General features: G+C 36.6%; 1 non-coding gene across 1 annotated transcript; it reads left to right on the top strand.

Moving 5' to 3' along the window:
* The first annotated feature begins 380 nt into the window (after positions 1–380).
* Positions 381–485, top strand: LOC143538517 (small nucleolar RNA R71). The gene has a single exon (XR_013136257.1). It is a non-coding gene; the product is annotated as a small nucleolar RNA R71 (small nucleolar RNA).
* The last annotated feature ends 12743 nt before the right edge of the window (positions 486–13228 follow it).

Raw genomic sequence — 13228 nt, 5'->3', positions numbered from 1 at the left:
CATTTTTTTGGCGGCCCACAAAGTCAACATCCTCCACCACCATGGCCTGCTGGAACATACTGGTCTGGTGTTTTCCATCACACACCCCACAACGAGAGCTAGACTTGACAGATTCAAATTGCATTTAGGTCAAATCTTTTAGTAAGAGCTTCTAACTGGGCGGAAACAAGGGTGTTTGAATCAACATGATGAATACCCTTAAAGGAAGGAATACTACGAGGCGGATTATACGCAAAACTCTTCTTAGCAGCTTTCTCCAAGATATCCAGCGCCTCATTTAGGGTACACCTACAGAAATCTCCTCCCGTAACCTGATCGACGACCTATTTTGTGCTCCAAATAAAGCGTCAAAGAATGTATGACACTGAAGCCCGCGACTCAAACCGTGATGAGGGCATTTTCTCAACAAGCCCTTGAACCTCTCCCATGCAGAATGAAGTGACTCGTCATCATCGAAACGAAAACCAGTGATGTTTGCACAGTATGTTGCAGTTTTATCGGGTGGGAAGTACCAGAAGGGAGTGCCTCTAACCACTCCAAGGCAGACCCACGAAGTGAGAATGGGAAAATTCGAAGCCTCACGGCATCATCAGAACAATCATGAATTTTGAATGTCGCACATAATCGAAGGAAATGTGTAACATAAGCATGTAGATCCTCGTTCTGGAGACCATGGAAAGAAATAGAATTTTCGACCATATGAATTATACTTGACTTGTTCTCGAAACTCATGGCAATCTCGGACTGCCTGAAGCTACTGCCGTAACAATCAAGGGACGGTGGCAAAGTCGTCCATGTGACCTTAATCATTTGGATCCGCCATTTCTTCAACTTCGTTTTCAAAAACCTAGGAAATTTCGGGTGCTCTCCTCCTCAAACCTTCTCGAAGATGTCGCTCAGGTTCAAAAGGGGGGAAAACAAGCTCAGGACTGGGCGTGGTGGACATGCATCACCCGAAAGAACGAGGAACGAAAAACGGACAAGACACGGAAACTAACTAAAAAAATAAAAATAAAAATAAGATGCATAACAATGAAATAAACTAAAATAACATAGAGCAAAATATTAACAAGTGCAAATCAAATACTCGTATCATTTTCAAAAAATCACCGTGTTCCCGGCAACGGCGTCAAAAATTTGACGTGTGTGAATATATATATATATACACACATATATGTGTGTGTATGTGTATGGATAAATGTTTCACACAAAACAGGGTTTTAAAAAATAGGTTTTCACCTACAACCAAACCACACACGAAAGGCAAGTGTGCCTATCGTTTTTAATAAGGTGTCGGCAAGAACCGAATGTCAATTCATGGACAGGTAACTTTTCAATACTAAATCTTTGTAAATGATAACCAAACAAGCAAATCAAAGTGAATGTTTAAGCTAATTAAACTAACATATAACAACAACAAGACAAGTAAAAACACAAAGAATAATCAATCCAAACAAAGTTACCAAGACCATGCATCCACTTAAACTAGTGATATAATAACAATGATAATGACAAAATATCAGAGACCAAATTCAACACATGAATCTTTCAAATAGCAAAATATAAACTAAGGATTGTGGCCTTAATCTCTAGTAAACATCAGCTATATTAAAGAATCATGTTATCACCATACAATTTTCCAATCAAGTGATAGGTTTCATACTTGTTAAAGTCTCATAACTAAGTTAATTTAGACTAGTCATTCCTAACTTAATGACACAAATATATGCAAACAAAGTTCATAAAAAAACACTCAACACATAGTTTTCTAACATATTATGGTCAAGTGTGTATCAAATTAACAAGACTATAAAATATAACAAGCATTTTAACCATCAAAATCTACTCAAGAACTTATCATAAACTTGAAGAACATCAAACTTGCAAAATCATGCATAGATAATTATCACATAAGTAAAAGTTTCAACATGATCTATGTAACAAGAGTATTTAGCCCATAAGGCTTGATACAACAACAATCAAATTCAAAATAAGCTTAAAATTCATGTTCAAGAACAAATAAAATGCAAACTAGGATGAACAAAGATTGAGTAAATGAATGGATAATCAAAGGATGATGGAAGCTTTAAATTCTCACTAGAACACACAAAATATTTTTTTCCAAAGTTAGAGAGAATTCCCCTAAGGCTCCACACATTAAGTGAAGATAATTGAAGTCTTTTAAAGCTGTCTGCTCACTTAGTACGGTTGTGCCAAAAAATGCAAGGTCATGCCCAGATATAGTAAGTCAATGTCATGCTTTCTCCTGACCAATCTTGTAGTTTCTCTTATTTGGCATGGTCATGCGGGCACGGCACTGGCTCTTGCACTGTCGTGCATGATCTTCTTTTCTCGGCACTAGCTCCAGCACTGCCATGCATGGTCTTGATCTTCTGGGTTGGCACGGTCATGCAAAAGCCGCATGGTCATGCAAGACCTAAATTGGTTTGCATTGGCTTGGCATTGGCTTGGCATGAGACAGTGCCGAGTATTGGTGGTCTGGCACGGTCGTGCATGATTGGAAGATTTGTGGATTTTGTACTAGAAACGCCATCTTTTCATCATTTCTTTGTCGGTCAGGCACCCGAACCTGCAAATTCACAAACAACTCAAATAAGTATCAAATACAATGAATTTGCATGGAGTTTAACCAATATAAGAGGATAGTTCGATGCAATAAGATGTACACTTTGTGTTACATCATGCCACCAAGCCAATATCTTATTTCCAAAAGCCCAGTCCATAATATCTCGTTAATTTATGTCATACCCGATTAACTAACTTAAACGGGTTTCACGCTCGTTACCCATGGTGTAACTCTAACGGGTCAAAACTCGATCAGCCGTATTGACTTTACCGAACCGGTCCATAAATCCAACAGTCTCCCACTTGGACGGTTTCTGGTTAAGTTCCTCAATGCTGACAGCTAGCAGTGCTCTAGGTACACATGGCTACCCCTAACAAGTTATGACACTTTTAAAGTCATTAACCAAAACATCTTGGAATACACTATTGCAAGATAACGAGCTTATGGTAATAGTTGTCATCTATCCTTTCCGTATAAGGCACCAATTGAACAATGAGACACGGATCAGATTCAATATCATACGGTGTTCAATCATTATTATTCTCGATCTAATATCAAAGTGGTCCAATCAAACACACAGTAATTTTGGGTGAGGCCTCACACTTTACCAGTTTAAATCAACGAGGGCGCCAAGATGTCTAATGGTTACATATCATGTAAGAGTATAGAATCCCATCTTGATTACATACAACTCCTACTGAACTTCAGATAATTCCCAACCAATGCCTTTATAGCTTGCAGTTACGCGAAAGTGGTTGACACTGATCAAAGGACAGCCTTTAGTAAACGAAAGTTCTAATATGTATCTCAGGTCTAATGATACTAAATGAGTATACCAATATCAAAACATCTTATGAATAATATCCATGAAGATGATTTGATGCGAGTTACATCCAACTTCATTCATAATAAGGTATGTGAGTATGGAAGTCAACTCCTTGAGTCCAAAGTCAGAATAGTCTTAACTCAGAGTCGTTCCCACGAGTCTGACCGACTACGGATAATTTAGAATACAATATTCATGCATTAAACGTATTAAAATCGAGCACGGTTATATTATTCAGCATTTGCATGTAACCATTAAATCAAAAGAGAACTCAAAATTATAACTGTTTAATGTTCACACATCCAAAGACTAAATCAAAACAACTACTAGCTAATCTAAGACCGATAACATCTCTATGTTGATCATGCTTGTCCTAAGTCATCGGTTTAGTAAACGGGACAGCTAGATTTTGATCTGTGTCTATTTTACTTATTATGATGTCTCCAAGTTCCACTATTTCCCGTATAAGGTGGAACTTCCTTAGAATGTGCTTGCCTCTGTAATGAGATCTGGGCTCTTTGGCCTGAGCAATAGCACCTGTGTTATCATACAGCTCGATTGGTTTGTGAACACTCGGAATCACATTAAGGTCAGTGATTAACTTCTTCATCCAAGCAGCATCTGATGCAGCTATTTATTCTAATTCGGTGGTAGAATCCGCCAACACACTCTGCTTGGAGCTTTTCCAGTAAATAGCTCCTCCATTGAGAGTGAATACATATCCTGATTGTGAGCAAGAACCATCTTGGTCAGTCTGGAAGCTAGCATCAGTGTAACACCTTACAGTGAGCTCCACTTCCACTCCTCTAAACACAAACAAATCCTTGGTCCTTTTTAGGTACTTTAGAATGTTCTTTACTGCAGTCCAATAGGCAATGCCAGGATTTTGCTGAAAACGACTAGTCATGCTTAAAGCATACGAGACGTCAGGTCTAGTGCATAACATAGCATACATGATAGAACCAATTGCTGAAGTATATGGAATTGCTTGCATGTGCTTGGTTTCAATGTCCGTTGCCAGAGATTTCGATTTGTTCAACATGGTTCCTTTAGCCATGGAGACAGCTTCTTTCTTGGAGTTATCCATTAAGAAGCGTGCCATTACCTTGTCTATGTATGTGCTTTAACATAGCCCTAGAATCCGCTTAGACCTATCTTGATAGATCTTGATTCCAAGAATATAAGCAGCTTCACCAAGATCATTCATTGCAAAACAACATCCTAACCAGTGCTTAACTTCCTTAAGCATAGGAATGGTGTTTCTAAATATCAGTATATCATTCACATACAAGATGAGGATTGATATAGTGCTCCCACTAGCCTTTCTGTAAACACAAGGCTTATCTTCATTTTTGATAAAACCAAACACTTTGATTTTCTCATCAAAATGAAGATTCCAGCTGCGAGATGCCTATTTAAGTCCATAAATGGAGTTATTCAGTTTGCATACCCTGTTAGGATTTTTAGCATCAGCAAAACCTTCAAGCTGAACCATATAGACATCTTCAGAAATGTGTCCATTAAGAAAAGCATCGCCATATCTCGTAGTCATAATACGCGGCTACGGCAAGTAATATCCTTATCGACTTAGTCATAGCAACGAGCGAGAAAGTTTCATCATAGTCAATACCCTAAGTTTGAGTAAAACCTTTTGCGACTAGCCGTGCTTTATAAGTATGTACATTTCCATGCATGTCGGTTTTCTTTTTTAAAATTCACTTGCTCCCTACTGCCCGGCATTTGGGGGTAGCTCAACCAAGTTCCAGACTTGATTGTCATGCATAGATTGCATCTCGGCGTTCATGGCATCTTGCCATTTCTCATATTCTGGATCTAAGATATCAGATTTGTAATTAGCATGTTCGTCGCTTGACTCGGCTACTAAGAGGACTTCGGGACCATATAGATGCCATAGGTATTTAGAATTTGGTACGAGGGTCCTATTACTTCTGTGAACGCTTGTGTTTATGTCCGGTGTATTAGCAACAACAACTTGTTGATCAGACGTTCTAACTTCCTCAGCGGTAGTTTGTGGTTCTTGAATTTCTTTAAGATCAAAAATTTTATTTCCATTTCCTTGATTGAGAATTTCCTTCTCGAGGAAGTGGCCCTTCCTTTTGATGGAAATCATATTTATATCAGGATGGAAGAAATAATATCCGCTTTTGTTATAGTATCCGACGAAACAACTTTTACTCCCCGAGGATCGAGCTTGTCATTAGAATCACTGGTGGCATATGCATCACATCCCCATACTCTAAGGAAAGACAAATTGGGTTTACGCCCATGCCATATCTTATATGGGGATTTGCTTACCTTTTTAGTTGGAGCCGGATTAACAATGCGGGCAGCGATAATAAGGGCAAAACTCCTAAAGGAATGAGGCAAATTAGTTCTACACATCATCGATCGGACCATGTTTAGCAAGGTTTGATTTCTCCTCTCGCTCACGCCATTATGTTTGGTTGTGCCGAGTGGAGTGAGCTGCCATGCTCTTTTAGATGATTTATGAATTCTGAGTTGAGATACTCTCCACCTCGATCTAATCAAAGAATTTTCATAGTTTTCCTGAATTGGTTTTCCACTTTGTTTTGAAACTCTTTGAACTTTTCAAAAGTTTCATGCTTACGTTTCATAAGATACACATAAGCATATTGACTGTAATTGTCAATAAAAGAAACGAAGTATCTTTCATGATTTCTAGACATGGTTCTGAAAGGGCCGCAGACATCAGTATGTATGAGTCCTAGTAGATCATTTGTTCATTCCTTCTTATGAATGAAAGAGTCTTTGACGAGTTTGCTAGCTAAGAAAGATTCGTAGTCATCAAAAGAGTCTGGTCATGTGGATTCAAGAATCACTTCGGATTGGAGTCTCTTAACTCGTGCCTTGCTTATGTGGCCAAGTTGGCAGTGCCATAGAAATGTATCATTGATGCCAGATCTGATACGTTTAGAAAGATTATATACGTTATTGTTTATTTGAGCATCAATCTCATAAATACCATTTCGAGGTTTAGCCTCAAAATAAAAGGCATAATACAATAAGCAGAAATAGCAATATCATTAAGCGCATACTTAAATCCTTTTTCAAAAAGTAAAGAAACTGAAATAATTTTTCTGGTCAAACCAGGTGTAAACAAACAATTATTCACAGTAACTACAAGGCCAGATGGACAAAAAATGATGTGTGCCAGTTGCAAGAACTGGGACTCTCTTCCCACAGGTCCGGCTCCGAGAAAGCAAAAAAATTTGGGCTGAAGGAGAAAATTTTTTTTGGTCTTAAGTAAAAGGAGTATTTTGTTGGGTTTAAACAATATAATTTTGATATGGGCTTACTTGGTTATAATTTAGGTTATGTAAAAAAATTTGTATAAAAATAGGATTAAACATGTCACAAATGAGACTAGAACCCATAACCTTTTGGTTGGAAGTAATATCCCTTTGCCACTAGACCAAGCTAGTGGTTATGTAATTAAGTTTAAACACTGAATATACAAATTGTTTTAATAAAAAATACTATTTAAAAAATATAAAAATTCGGGCGTAGTGGGGTGTCAGGCCTTTGGTTGTCAACCACCCCGCCACACCTTATGACCTATCTTCGCATCACCAGCAATGAGTTCCATGTTGCCTTGTTTTAGCTTCTTCTAGTTTTCAGATTCCTACAAGACATTAACGATGTGGTAACCACATCCGGTATAAAATACCAATGTGTTGCTGGAAACAGTGAAAAGTTCAATAACATAAATGGAAATACCTTTAGAGGAGCTTTCACCATTGGTCCTCTGCTTCTTCATCTCAGCAAGATAGTCGGGACAGTTACACTTCCAATGTCCCATTTTGATGCACTTGTAGCACTGGCGCTCCTAAGGAGGCGGTGGTGGTACCTTTGCAACACCCTTGTTAGTGTTGGTGGTAGACTTGGCGGCAACAGTAACATTTTTCTTGCCTTTACCGTTATTACCCTGGTTCTTGGGTTTATGCTTCTAAACACCAGCAGATCTAACCATAAGAACTTGATTAGTCTTAGTGGGAATATTCATCTCAGCCCTTTTGAGCATTCCATGAAGCTCCGGCACTGTCTTCACCCAAGCATTCATATTGAAATTCATTACGAACTGGTTGTAAGAGCTGGGAAGATAGTTCAAGATGAAATCCGCTGCCATTTCATCCGACAAGGGATAATCAAGTTTCTTCAACTTGTCAATGTACCCTTTCATCTTGACGACATGCGCACTAACAGAGGATCCCTGTTCCATTCTGCAGCTATAAGTTGTTTCATGGTGTCATAGCGTTCTTGACGGGCTTATTTCTGGAACATTCCCTTGAGTTGTTTAAGCATCTCATAGGCACCAAAATATTCCAAGCCTTTAGCAAGCTCGTAAGATATGGTGGCTAACATAATGCAGGCGACTTCAGCTGAGTCATCTCTATGCTTGTCAAGACCTTTCTGGCAGCAACAATAATGTTTTTAGGCTCGGTTGGAATAGGTCCATCAAGAACATAGTGTTTCTTTGCCATTTTGAGAACAAGTCCCAAATTGCGGTGTCATTCAAGAAAGTCGGTGCCATTCACCTTTTCTTTCTCAAGAATAGTCTTGAGGGTGAATGAGGAGTTATTATCAGTTGGCATCGGTTAAATAAACAAAAGGCATTTAATTTGTATTTTCGATGTTTTTAATCCTATTATCAATGACCCAAGTAACATTAATAAAATAGGAACTTGAGAATCTAGTATCCAGTTACTAGTGGCAGCTGTAGCACACAACATTAGTAAGTGGTTAGGCAGACAGACAATGGTTGCTAATTGTGAATAAAGCACAACTCTCAGTTACGAGGCCTATTAAGACAACACTTGCCTAAGTTGATACGTTTAGCCTCATCTATGCCCACCTTAGTCTCCAGGCAGCTCTAACACATAACAGAAGAGTAAAGTAATAGTAGTCCTAGTATAGTCACTTGTGAAAGGGCTGTAAGTGTAAATGAAGCTCTTTCACCTTGAAGGGATAGGCTAGAAATTAAGTACGGTGTTGTAGCTCCAAACACTTGAAGTTTCGCAGTATTCCTCAAGTGGGGCTTATAGCAGGATGGCATAGACTATTGATTTTAAAATTGAGATTAATTTTAAATATTACTGAATAGAGTAAAAGTCCAAATTTACTGTATTAATTTGATGAACCCTTTCATCTCTCTGGACACTTAGTTTTATGTAACCTATTAAAACTAAGTTTGCCGCGATATGAATGACCAACTTTAAGTTAATAGTTACCTATTAAGTTATAAGTTTTCGAAAATCAAATTTAGTTTAATTTTGCAAAACATGATTGGTTATAAATTGTTTTAAATCAAACTTTGTTTTACAGGAAAAATTTGACAAGTTGTAAAACCCCTTTTAGAACTTGTTTTAATATGATTGTTTTAATATTTTAAAACTCCTTTTAAAATATTTATATTGATGTAGGTTGGTTTTTATATAACAATTATAAAAATAAGCAACCACAAAAGCAATAAAAATATGTAAATCTATATGGCCAAAATTTGTTCAATTTTGCTAGAGACTATAAGCAAGACCGAACGAGTCACAGGGTCATAACACACAAGCAACCGCAAGGATGGACTTGAGTGCTTCCAATTGTCGTCTCGAGCAACTCCCACTGACTTCGTGATTCCCGTTTAGTTTCCATGGTCTTTGTCTCTAGGTCTTCGTTTATTACAGCATCGATAAATGAAATACAAATAAATGCAACAAAGGAAAAAACCCTAACTATTACAACTTTGAACCATCCATATGGTCAAAACCAAAACATCACAAACAACCACAAACACGGTCGGGCTAAATTTACATATTGCATAACAAACAAGCAAACTTCAGGCAAGCTTTTGGTCAAATAAAACAAAATAAAATTTGCCCAAAACATAAAGCTGCCCTAAAAAAATTGATTAGACCGGAAACTTTAAAATTTGCCCAAAACATAAAACTGCAGGTAAGCAACAGTAGTGGCGGTAAGGTGGCCGGTGGTGGTGTGGGCTCCACAGGACAGCAGTAGGTGGCGGCTAGGAGGCCGGTGGTGTGGTGTGAGAAAGAGAGGATTGTTATTCGGTGGCTAGGGTTAGGATTAATGATATGTTAACTAGTTTATAAATAAACTAGTTAAGCTAATACGGGAAACTAAGCCCATCTCTTGTTTCCAAAAGCTCGGTCCATAATATCTCGTGAATTTATATCATACCCGGTTAACTAAGTTAAACGGGTTTCACGCTCGTTACCCATGGTGTAACTCTAACGGGTCAAAACTCGGTCAGTCGCGTTGACTTTACCGAACTGGTCCATTAATCCAACATTATCCTCATCCTTAATAAGTATGATCATACGCTCCTCTTTTTAATTTGGTAGTTTTACCTATTGGAAAGGAGCCTCATTTATTTATGATTTATATACCGCAATGGTCGCTATTATTTACGGTTTCACATATGAGTTGTGGATTTTTGCCTTATATTATATATACAAAATCATGGAATTTCTCATCAGCATACATGTTGACAAGATATATTTTATGCAACGTTACATGTTTGATTATTGATTGATTGAGGATTTAAAGACGTTATTTTAGACCGTTAGGTTATTAGTGAAATGAACTATTTATTTTCCTGTACTTTGTTTTATTTGTAATGAACAAGTTGTGTTGTGTTTTGAAGTTAAATGAAATAAATGAGTTGTTTAAATTTTGTCACTTTAATAGTGGCATTGTGTTCATGTGCAATCCATTGCGCCCAGACATGTTTCACTACTTTTGATCGGGGTGTGAGATATACTTAGGCATGAAAGTGTGCTTATGCAAGTGAAGCTTCACTTCTTTGATCTCTCTGTGTTTAAAAACTTCAATATTTAGAACAATGAATCTAATATGAAGAACTATTCCCCCAGTACTTTCATTATACTTTCAACATACCTATCATTGAAATAGGGTATCAATAACTTATTTTCACTTTGATAAAGTACATTACATGCTAGATATTACACATGAAATTCAAGTATTTTTGTACTACAATAATCATATTTTCGCATTTTACAAAAAAACACATATATTCTAGACAAAAGAAATTGTGATTTTTATTGCTCCCAAATAATTAGTTCTCTTCGACACGAAAGAGGAAGAATAAAGCAAATGTGAAACTTATTTTATTTTATTAGAACGTAAGGTTAAATCGGATAAGAAATGATGTATTTTAGATAGGATAAGTAATGGGCATTAAGATGGTTTGTAAATGTGAAGAGATGGCATATGACAACTTTGTTAGGAACTGTATAAATCATTACAGTGGAAAGGATGGGCAGAGACAAACCCAAAATGACACGTCAAGAGCGAACCGAGCAGGATTTATTACACTACAGCCCTATGAGGATATTAGTTCTTAGAGACATCAGATAAATATTATGGACTTCATATAGAGTGTGTGAATTTGTCTAAGCTTTTTTTAGGGCTTGGTTTCTCCTAGTTGCCTTAACTTTGCATTAGCCTTAACTTTTCATTAGTGTCATCTTGACATAAATTTGCTAGGGGAGCATATAGGTGCTTTCAAAAGGATTTGGCTACCATATTTCATGTCTCATGGCTCTTTGATTTGTTACTACATAGTTTTCTAACCATTTTTTACTATTAGTAGCTATTACTGTTTTTTAGTACCTTTTGGTGGTTGTTTTATATTCCATATGGTACAGTTTATACAATCTGAATACTACATATAACATGTCGTGAAAATGTATTTGGAGCCGGGTCTCAGTGGGAGCAACCCTGTATCTTTCAGGATAGAGGAAATGCTTGCCCTAATATTACTCTCATCAGACTCAATCAATAGCTTGCTATGTGTCACACCCCAACCTACGATGGAATATGCCGAGGTGCAACGTTGGCTGCTCAGTAGCTAAAAAAATCACTAATTAATAGTGACAATAACTATTTAATTAATTAACAATATTAGTGTACACATTTACAATAAATCAGAATCAAATCATACAATGGTCTTTTATAATTATATAACCTAAATGTAAAACTAAGCGTTCTTCACTTCATCGAACAACTTAACCTACAGTATTGTAAAAATAATATTTGCCAACATAAGGTTCGTGAGAAATTATAGGGTTTATATATATGTTTAATGAGGTAAAAACAATCCAAATATCATAATGACATCATTCAAATATACATGTAACTGTGAGCAATATAATGAAAACTTCCTTTCACCCCCGACACGAAGTCAGACAACAGGGAAGCGTATGTAGCCCTGACTAACCACTTGAGCTTGTGTTCGTGTTTGCATTTGTGTAATCAATCAATCAATCATGTAAGCATTTAACCATGTAACCATGTAACAAATAAGCATATCAAGTATAGATGAAATCAATCAAGATGATAATAGTTTAGATCATGTTTGCGATGTAAATGTATAAATAAATAATGAGTTTAAATAGGTATAATGCTACACCCCAAAATATTTGAAAACATAAAACGGGGTCTATGAGTTACTCACCTTTTAAAGAAACGATGAGTTAAGCGAGTAAAATCAAACTTATGAATTAAGCGTACCGACACGAGAGAAAATAATGAGAAAAACCCTAAAATAAAATAAATATGACTTATAAACTGAGAATGAAAAGGCAAGTAGATGAACATCCAAGTTCTAGATGATCGGGTCTTAAATCGGGAGTTTAACGAGTAACTAAACAAAAATTCGGTTTTTAATATTTTTTCTGTAAAATAGTTTATAATGAGATTTGATCAGTAAGGTTTGATTAAAATACGCCAAATCGAGCAATATGAAAAATTAAAGTAAGATAAGCGAGTGTTCGGGTTTTATCAGGCTCGAACCCGAAATAGGTCGGCTTCGCTTCCAACAAACCTTATATGATAAACGATATGTTTGATGATTAGTTTCTGTATAAATTCATGTTTAACGAATAATAAACGAAAAAGCCTGATTTTTAGACATAAACACTAGTTTTAAGGATTTGATCAATTGAACCTTGAAACACCTCAAATCCATGGACTGGATAGGGAGGTTTTGATTCAAGTATGATAAAGAACATAAAACGATTACAAATTACCCAGAATTGGAAGAGGAGGATGAAGATTTGTAGACAGGTTTGACTTTAAATGTCAACGGATGAAAAACACAAGAACACCTTGAATTCGTGGAAGAGAAGTGAAATTGATGGTTGGGGAAGATAAGGCAAAGGCATAGAGTGTGGTTTGTAAAGGAATTGGATTGGGGTTAGGGTTTAATCAATTAACCGAAGAGATTTGGGTTTAATGGGCTTTTTAAACAAAAGTCAACAAATCTAATCAAATATGGCATGTCTTGAAGAGAAAGATAAAGGGTTATCGATAGGATTTAGTCTAGGTACATTCTAGAATCAAGAAATCGACTCAAAAACGGGTTTGAAGGTGATTTGGAGATTTAAATGAGTGAAAAAACAAAAACTGCGTATGCAGTAGGGATGAGATCGGTACAGTATCTGTACCTAATATCAGTAAATCTTAGTACCCGTACCCGTACCCAATTTTATGGTGCATGTATGGGTACAGGTACTTTCGGATACGGTACTCGCTTTGGTACCACTTTGTTCTTTTTTTAAAAAAAATATCACTAAACTTAGTGTTGGTGCCATATAGTACCGACAAATAATTATCTATAATACTACAACCAAAACCGTAATAACACAACCAAAACATAATACTAAAACTAAAAAGGAAATAAACCATAATATATAATCCATTCATAATCAAGTAATGAATTCCAAAACATTCAAAATCTC

Source organism: Bidens hawaiensis, unplaced genomic scaffold, assembly GCF_021521415.1.
Source record: "Bidens hawaiensis isolate Kalapana, Puna unplaced genomic scaffold, B.hawaiensis_p1.1 tig00011635_1, whole genome shotgun sequence".
Taxonomy (NCBI): domain Eukaryota; kingdom Viridiplantae; phylum Streptophyta; class Magnoliopsida; order Asterales; family Asteraceae; genus Bidens; species Bidens hawaiensis.
The sequence above is the reverse complement of the archived record's forward strand: the minus strand, read 5'-3'. Positions and strand labels throughout refer to the sequence as shown.